Consider the following 7,450-nt stretch of genomic DNA (forward strand, 5'->3'; position numbering starts at 1 on the left):
TTTATAAAGTGTCTGTCCTGTCTCGGGGGAAGGAAGGAGGAGTTGAGAAGTTTGATACCTGTAACCTCTGTCATCCCCACTCCTGTCAAGTAAAGATGCTTTAGAGCTGCCAAAGGGACCCAAGTCCTTGTTTGTGACTATAAACAAGTCAGCTCCTGGAATTCCCCATCCCTTGTAGCCAAGCTCAGATGATTCTTCCCTGTTTCTTCTCTCTGGGTTTTTGGCCAGAGCAGCGAGATGAAAAGGGAGGTGATGAACTGAGTGGCTTCTTAAAGCCCCACCAAAGGCCTGGCTGTGCTGTCCCAGAGAGGGATCGGCTGACATGGGCACACAGAAGGGCTTAATTTCTTCTCTTTTTTTTTATAAATTACACTGGAGTTTTCAGTGCAAAGATAGTGGGTGGAAGCAAATCCCTTGGGGATTGTTTGTCTCCTCACCTGACCTCTTTAATGTCTGTTCAGAGCCTTGAGGAATTGAACTGTTAACTATAGGACCCAGCTAAAGTTGTAATAACCAAACTAACTTCTGCTCTCTAAAATTAGAAAGACCTATATTAAAAACATTGCATTTAAAAGTAACAGATATTTTAGGGTGTGATAAGCTGAACAAAAGCATTTCCCTCACATTTTTTTTCTAAATAAGAATTGTAGAATATCCTGAACTGGAAGGGGCCCACAAGGGTCATCGATTCCAACTCCTGGCCCTGCACAAGGCAGCCCCAAGAATCCCACCATGTGCCTGAGAGCACTGTCCAAACACCTCTTGAAGAAGGCAGAGTTAGTCTGGGAAAAACAGAAAAAAAGGGAAGACCCTACCCCATCCTTCCAAAATATCCTGGAGACATTGGATTCTATTATTAGCTTGCTTGAGGGAAAGGAAAAAGAAAGAGAGGACTCTGAAGGAGATTTGGCTCTGGAGATGGGGAAAGTCTGGAACATGTGGGAAGAACAGCAGATTTCCAAACCTGACAGCCTATCCTAAAGCCTCCTGTCATAGAAATATCTCCAGATCAGTGAGTTTCTATAAAAACTCTGAAGTGTTCACCATTTTAAGTTGGGGAGTTGTGAAGTCATCCTTACTGTAGACTATCCAGGTTGATTTTCAAAAGGCAGAGAAAATGCTTTTCCTTTGCTAATCAAAGCAGAGTTCTGAGCTGTGCTCTCAGAGACACCCCCTGTGCTCCCACAGCTCTGACCCAGCTCGGAGGGGTCGTGGGGGATCTGGGTGGGAACAGGGTTGTGTGGATCAGTCAGTGCAGGGGATCAGATGGGCACACTGTGCAATCCAGTGTGCACACTGCACATGGGGCTCTTTGGGCTGGGTACAGGAAAGAAAATCCTTTGTGGCAGAGCCAGAATATTGCAGAGTTTCAGCTGCCACACCTTGTGTAAAAAGCCATTTGCTGACTACACCTCTAGAGCAGAGCATGGTTGTCACCCCCCCTGGTCTGGAACAGCCAAGCACTTTGAGGATCCATGGAATACCAGCAGAGGACCGGGGAGCAGAACCTTCTCTCTGCCTGCTTCTGGGCAGTATTTTCACACTACCATGGCAAATAGATTTTTTTTAATATAGATAAATAAGCCAATAGATAAATTAAATACATTAAATAAATAGATAAATTAAATAGAAAAAATTATTCAGAACTACACAAGAGCCACAGCTGCTTGTGTACACATCAGGATGGATGAGTTTAATGGGCATTAACTCTTCCAGAAATGCAGAGCCATGGCCAAACCTGCAGCACAAATATATGATTACACTTCTATTGCATTTCCTTTGTTCTGCCAGAGTCAGGCTGCTGAACCATTTAACAAACCTGGGAAAATAAGGATGAATAATTACTGAGGCTCTTTGTTTGGAGGAAATGCTATATGATATCTTTTTGAAAGCTGTGGCATTTGAGAAAGATTTCAAGATAATTACTCAGAGCTGTTGCCATTTACTGCATCCTCAATGAATACATTTATTTTACTTGCTCAAGGAGCATTCAAGAAACAAATCCCCACAAACTGTCCATGGCATGATAAGCAGAGAATAGCATTTCCAGGATTTATTTCCTATTTCCTGTAGTGTCAAAAATGACAGTTCCTTGCTGTTCTCTACCAGCTCCTGCTTTACAACTTCAGAGTTATCTACAAACAGCAACTGATAAAGTTTCACAGCAACTCTGCTGAGAAAGGAAACTGCCTGTTCCATCATACAGGAAATACTGTGATATTTGCCCCAAAATTCAGCTACAAACACAAAATTTTTACAGGGGAAATTGTTAAAATACAAATGAAAGCCCAAAGATGCTATGACAGAAGGAAATTTTACGGTTAAAAATTTCACGAGGACATAATGAATAATTAGGAAAAAAATAGAAAAGCAGGCTTTAGTTGGCTTTTTGTTTGGGTGTGGGTTTTCTCTCCTTTTTCTTTTTACATTCTATTCTTCCTTAAGCATAATTAGAAGGTATCTTATCTTTAAATGTTCCTTAATGAGGGTACCTGAAGCTGAGCAGTGACAGAAAATTTGAAGACCATCCCCTCTGCCAGCCCCTCCAAGATATACTCTGCAAATCTGTTGTGCAAATATTAACCTGTTAAACTGCCGCTCCTCCCCAGCTCCCAGTGGGATGCCCAGTGCTCTCATTATCAGTCTGATGGAAGATAATGGTGGAACAACAGGGAGAGCTGGAAACAACACAGATGTGATACAGCCTCACACCATGTGCACAACAAACTCTGTGGTGTAAATCTAGAGCAAGAGAAGGTTTTACTGTGGCCCTTGTTCAAGTCAGGAACCTCCCAGAAAGAATCACTTAGTAAATAAACCTGTTTGAATAACACCCTGTTTAATCTGAGTATTTATGTGACCAGCCCTGCGTAAGATGTAAAATAGAAAGTGAACCTTTCTGTCTCAGCCATGGCCAGGCACCCCCAGAGAATCCAAAGTGTTGGACAGGACACTGCACCAGGACTCAGCACACACCCAAGGGCTGGGCTGGAACAGGGGCTGAGTCTGAGAGACCCCTGTGAACCCTCTGATCTCTCTGCTCTGAAGTCTCGACTTCAGAGCATCCCCTCTCCATCCTGGCACGAGTTAAAGGTTGAACAGCTGATTTTAACCCAACTCCTGGCTTTGGTGGGTTCTGTAGGATCAGTCAGAACACTGATGCTATTCCAGGGCAGAATTCAGCTGTGCTCTGTGTCACAGAGAGGGAACTGTGGGATGCAGGAGGACTGTGCTGACTCAGGGAGGGGTAAATCTGTTTAACAAAAGTTAAATTGGAGCAGTCACACAAACCAGGAATTTTTCTCAGGATACAGAAAACAAAAATGGGCACCACTCCAGTTCCAGTGTAAAAGGCAGAGAAAGGTGTGTGAGAGGTTCTGACCCAACAGGGGCAAACACCCCCCTCATCCCACCCTCCCAAAGCAGCTGTTCCCAATAACGGGGACTGGGCTGGGTGGGAATGGATGTTCAGGAGCAAAAGTACAAAGGAAAACTTGTAACAAGATCTGTCTTCTGACACAGGGAGAGAATATTTTCTCCTTGTCTCCCTCTCAACACTTTATTTCTTTCTCTCCACAGAGCAGGGAAGAGCATCATGTCAATTCTAAAGTTTGAACCAATGTGACTGAAACTAAAGCCGTGGTGATGCTTCTTTAATTAAAGCATTTCTCACAAGGGCTTTGAGATGCAGGAGAAAAATAATAAGGTAGAGGGATTTAATTTTATGCAAGTTCTTCATTGAATTGCAGATCTATCCAGTCTGGTTTAAATCAGTGGAGCAGAGGAGCCTGAGCCAGCAGCCAGGCTCTGCTCTCACATGCTAATGAATACTCCACAGAGCAGCCCCAGAGCCAAGAGGAGGCCAGAAAATTATATTGCTTTTATTATTTAGAAACATTCCACGACACAATGTAATGCAATATCATCTCAGCAGAACAGCCATGCCTTGGGAGGCTCAGCAGTTATATCACAATGTCTGCCCAAGTACTTACATAAGTAAGAACCACAAGGCTGGTTCTGTAAAGCCTTTAAAGGCTCCATTTCCTTCTGAGATATTGGCTCTGGCAGAAGGTACAGCAAAAGAGCATCACACTTCATGTACTGGGCACTTTTCTCCTGTACTAGAACTAAACATTGGCAAGATATTACTGAAGAACACCTTTAAGAGATGGAAGCAAACTATGTGTAGTGGGGAAAAAAAAAAATCTTAGAAGATTTCCTACCTTTCTAAATTTTCAAGACATGATCATTACAACAAGAAAATAATTTCCAATCCACTTTTACATAGTTAATTATTTTTTTTTACAGGATTCTGCAACACTTCCACTAACTCTCTTGGTTGTATCAGTTTTTTTTTCAAAGGCTCTGTGAACAGCAGGTATTAATAACTATTGGAGAAGTCCTATTTTTAAGATCTCATATCTGTGATCACTGAAGTGAATTCTGATGTATAATATTGGTGCTGGGTCAGAAAAAGACTTTTGTGCCAGTTAATCCACTGGCATTGTCATGCAATCTGAATGTTTTTCAAGCTCCTCTGTGTCTCAGTTTGTCAAACAGGCACAGTCCCAGTTCAGGGGTGGGTTTGTCACCCCAGAACTGTTCAGTATGAACTGCACCCTTTTCCACTTCTGCAGGGCCTGTGAGGAAACTCTCAGCTGGCACTGGAAGTTCAGAGCAGTTCCACTCTGCACTCCTGCGAGGAGTGACAAACAACATCTGCAGGGGAACGGCAGGAAAATGAGCCCAACAGAATGTAATTAGTGCCTGGAACCTGGCCAACACCTTCAAATAGCAACAGGACAGTGAGAAAATCCTGGAGCAAAACCTGAAGTCAAGCAACACCTGGAGTGCTCTTTGCTGGGCAGATGCAAATCAAAGGCTGAGGATGCAGCAGAGCCAGAACCTTCCCCAGGCTGAGATTCCAACCCCACACACAGAGGATCTGCCTGGAGGAGGTGGCAAAGCACCTCCAGCCCTTCCTCAAGCATGAAGGGGAAGAAAAGCGGATTCTGGCCAAGATTATTAAAGCACATTGGCCTGTGGCTGGTGACCTCTGCTCCAGGAAGGGCAGACAAAGGAGTTGGTAAAAATTGTCATCCAGTGTATGATAATTGGAATTTTTCTTGATCTATTAGATTTTATTACACTTTCCAGAAGAGATGCAATAACCACAGAAATTGATTCTGGATTTATTCACTACGATGAAATGAAATATTTGTTTTCTTAAGCTGCAGATTATGTCTGCAGAATCAAAAACTAAGAACCATATGGGATGTTCTGAAAACTAAACAGCTCACAGGAGGACCTGTGCTCTAACAGAAAACCCCCACATGCTGCCTAAGTTGGAGCTGGGCTTGATGACATAACAATCTTTGTGTTCAGATTAATTAGAATTTAGTTCTAGAATCAGCCTATTATCTCCCCTTTTCCCATTGCCCCTTCCCTAGAACACAAACACCCCAGATGTTGCTGTTGTGGGGAAGTGGAGAGGCTGAAGGATGGGGGTGAGGGAGTAAAGGCACAACTGAAGGGTGGGCTCTGTTGTTCCTGCCTGGTTCAGGTGCTCTCTGGTTTTAGGGCAGCTCTGAGATGCACTTTGGCACCTGCTGAGTTTTCCAGGGTGGCCCTTTCCCCTGCCTGGAGCTGCTCTCTGTACAAGGAAGATAACAAGGCTTGTTTGCTGGAGAAAGCAAAAGATAAAAATAACCTGTGTCAGTAACTGATGTGTACAAAATGTTGTGTTCTCTTTAGATAACTGTTGTATGAATCCAGAAAGTGAAGGTGGAAAAGTGAAATCTATACTTGGGTTTGGATTTACTAAGAGACAAAAGCATGAGCCTCCTAAATGTAATTGAATTTTGCCTTCTGAACCTTTTATCTTTAGACCTTCTGAAAAAAAAACAAACAAAACTCAGTGAAAAATATGGTAAAACCAAAAAGCTTAAATTTTCATAACACTAACCTGGAAAGGTCCATCCTGATTCATTACCAGGGCTCAGGAAATGCTCACTCTGTGAGGGAGTGTGGAGCATCCTCTTGTTGGGGCACTGGTGGAATCTCAGTTGGTTTGATAACAAATCATGGCTGGTGGCAGCTTGGAGATCCCAAGTTATGTGCAGTATTTTGGGGGGATGGATGTGGCTGTAAGCCTGTAAGGTCCCAAAAAACTGATTGTGGTGTCTTTGCCAGAGTGCTGGGCAGCTCTGCAATGCTACAGGAAAGTGGAAGGGGAAAAGGAAAGGCTACTAGAAAAGAGAAATAAAACTGCTGACCCAGGAATTTCAGCAAGAATCACAATTATCAGTTCTAAAATAATCTCTCTTCAAGTAATTTCTGTGAAATTTTTTGGCCTGAGAGAAACTGTGTTATATAATACACTCACACTCCAGGTGTGTCTATGTTATATAAGTTTATTGCTTATTGCTTGCCTTCTGTTTTCCCTCATCTAGATTTCCAATCATCCAGCTCCCCTAAATTAGAACAGTGACTCTATAATTCTCTAATCTGTAGGCAAGCCAACATCAGGACAAGCAGCTAAGGATCATGCTCTGCTGGTTCTCAGAATAGCAAAGAAAATGCAGGAAAGCTTTGAAGGGGCTTTGAACATCAGAAAAATCTTTGGCAACACCTGAAGTCCACAGTATTTGAGTTTTGTGAACCTAAAGCAGAAGAGAAGAGGGGACAAACTGAACTGAAGAACTGAGGGACTGAAAATAGCCTCAGAGATTAGAGCTGCTCAGAGGTTACAGGCCCATGAAACATCCCCCAGAAGGGTTTGTGGGGAACAGGAGCACGTTCTGATTTACAGGCAGCAGCACAAGCAGAACATCCTTGTGCCACCCTGATGAGACACCCCAAGGAACACCCAACACATTTAGCTCAGGGGCAAGGGAAGAGCACTGATAACCCAGCAAACTGCCTTTAAATCCCTGTAATCCCTGTGTTTTCTATTGCCTGCTCACACACAGTGTTCTTGCTGTTCCAGAGCCAGCGGAACCTTTCCCATTCCTGACCCAGGGCCAGGCTCCCAGTGCCAATGGATTGAGTGGGCAAGTGTGCCACGAGGGCCAGCAAGGCAGACAGGCTCCCAAACAGGGCAGCAGAGTTGCATGCCAGCTCCCTAATTGGGGAGTTGGTGTCTGCTGGGAAGCCAGCTGCCTTCCCAGCCTTCCAGATGGAAATGAGAATGGAAAAGACAGTAGACAATGAAGGGTACATGAAAATCAAATTAAATAAACACTATTTGCACTACAATTGTGATCTGTTCTGACTGGCCTTCTTTTAGGAAAAGCACTTCAGGGATTTCCTTTTTCTGCATGTGGTAAAAGAGTTGGGTATAGAGGAAAATGATAAAGCAAAAAGCACATTGGAGCAGCTGCCTTCAGTCTCCAAGTATGCAAGCACATAGAGCAGCTATGAGTGAACAGTTCAGGGGTTCCTTTCTGAT

General features: G+C 43.5%; 1 long non-coding RNA gene across 1 annotated transcript; it reads left to right on the forward strand.

The window, feature by feature from the left end:
- The first annotated feature begins 3,212 nt into the window (after window positions 1-3,212).
- LOC116794459 lies at window positions 3,213-7,017 on the forward strand. The gene is made up of 3 exons (XR_004359807.1): window positions 3,213-3,363; window positions 3,580-3,706; window positions 6,514-7,017. It is a non-coding gene; the product is annotated as an uncharacterized LOC116794459 (long non-coding RNA).
- Window positions 7,018-7,450: the final 433 nt, after the last annotated feature.

This window comes from Chiroxiphia lanceolata, chromosome 15 (assembly GCF_009829145.1).
Source record: "Chiroxiphia lanceolata isolate bChiLan1 chromosome 15, bChiLan1.pri, whole genome shotgun sequence".
Classification (NCBI taxonomy): domain Eukaryota; kingdom Metazoa; phylum Chordata; class Aves; order Passeriformes; family Pipridae; genus Chiroxiphia; species Chiroxiphia lanceolata.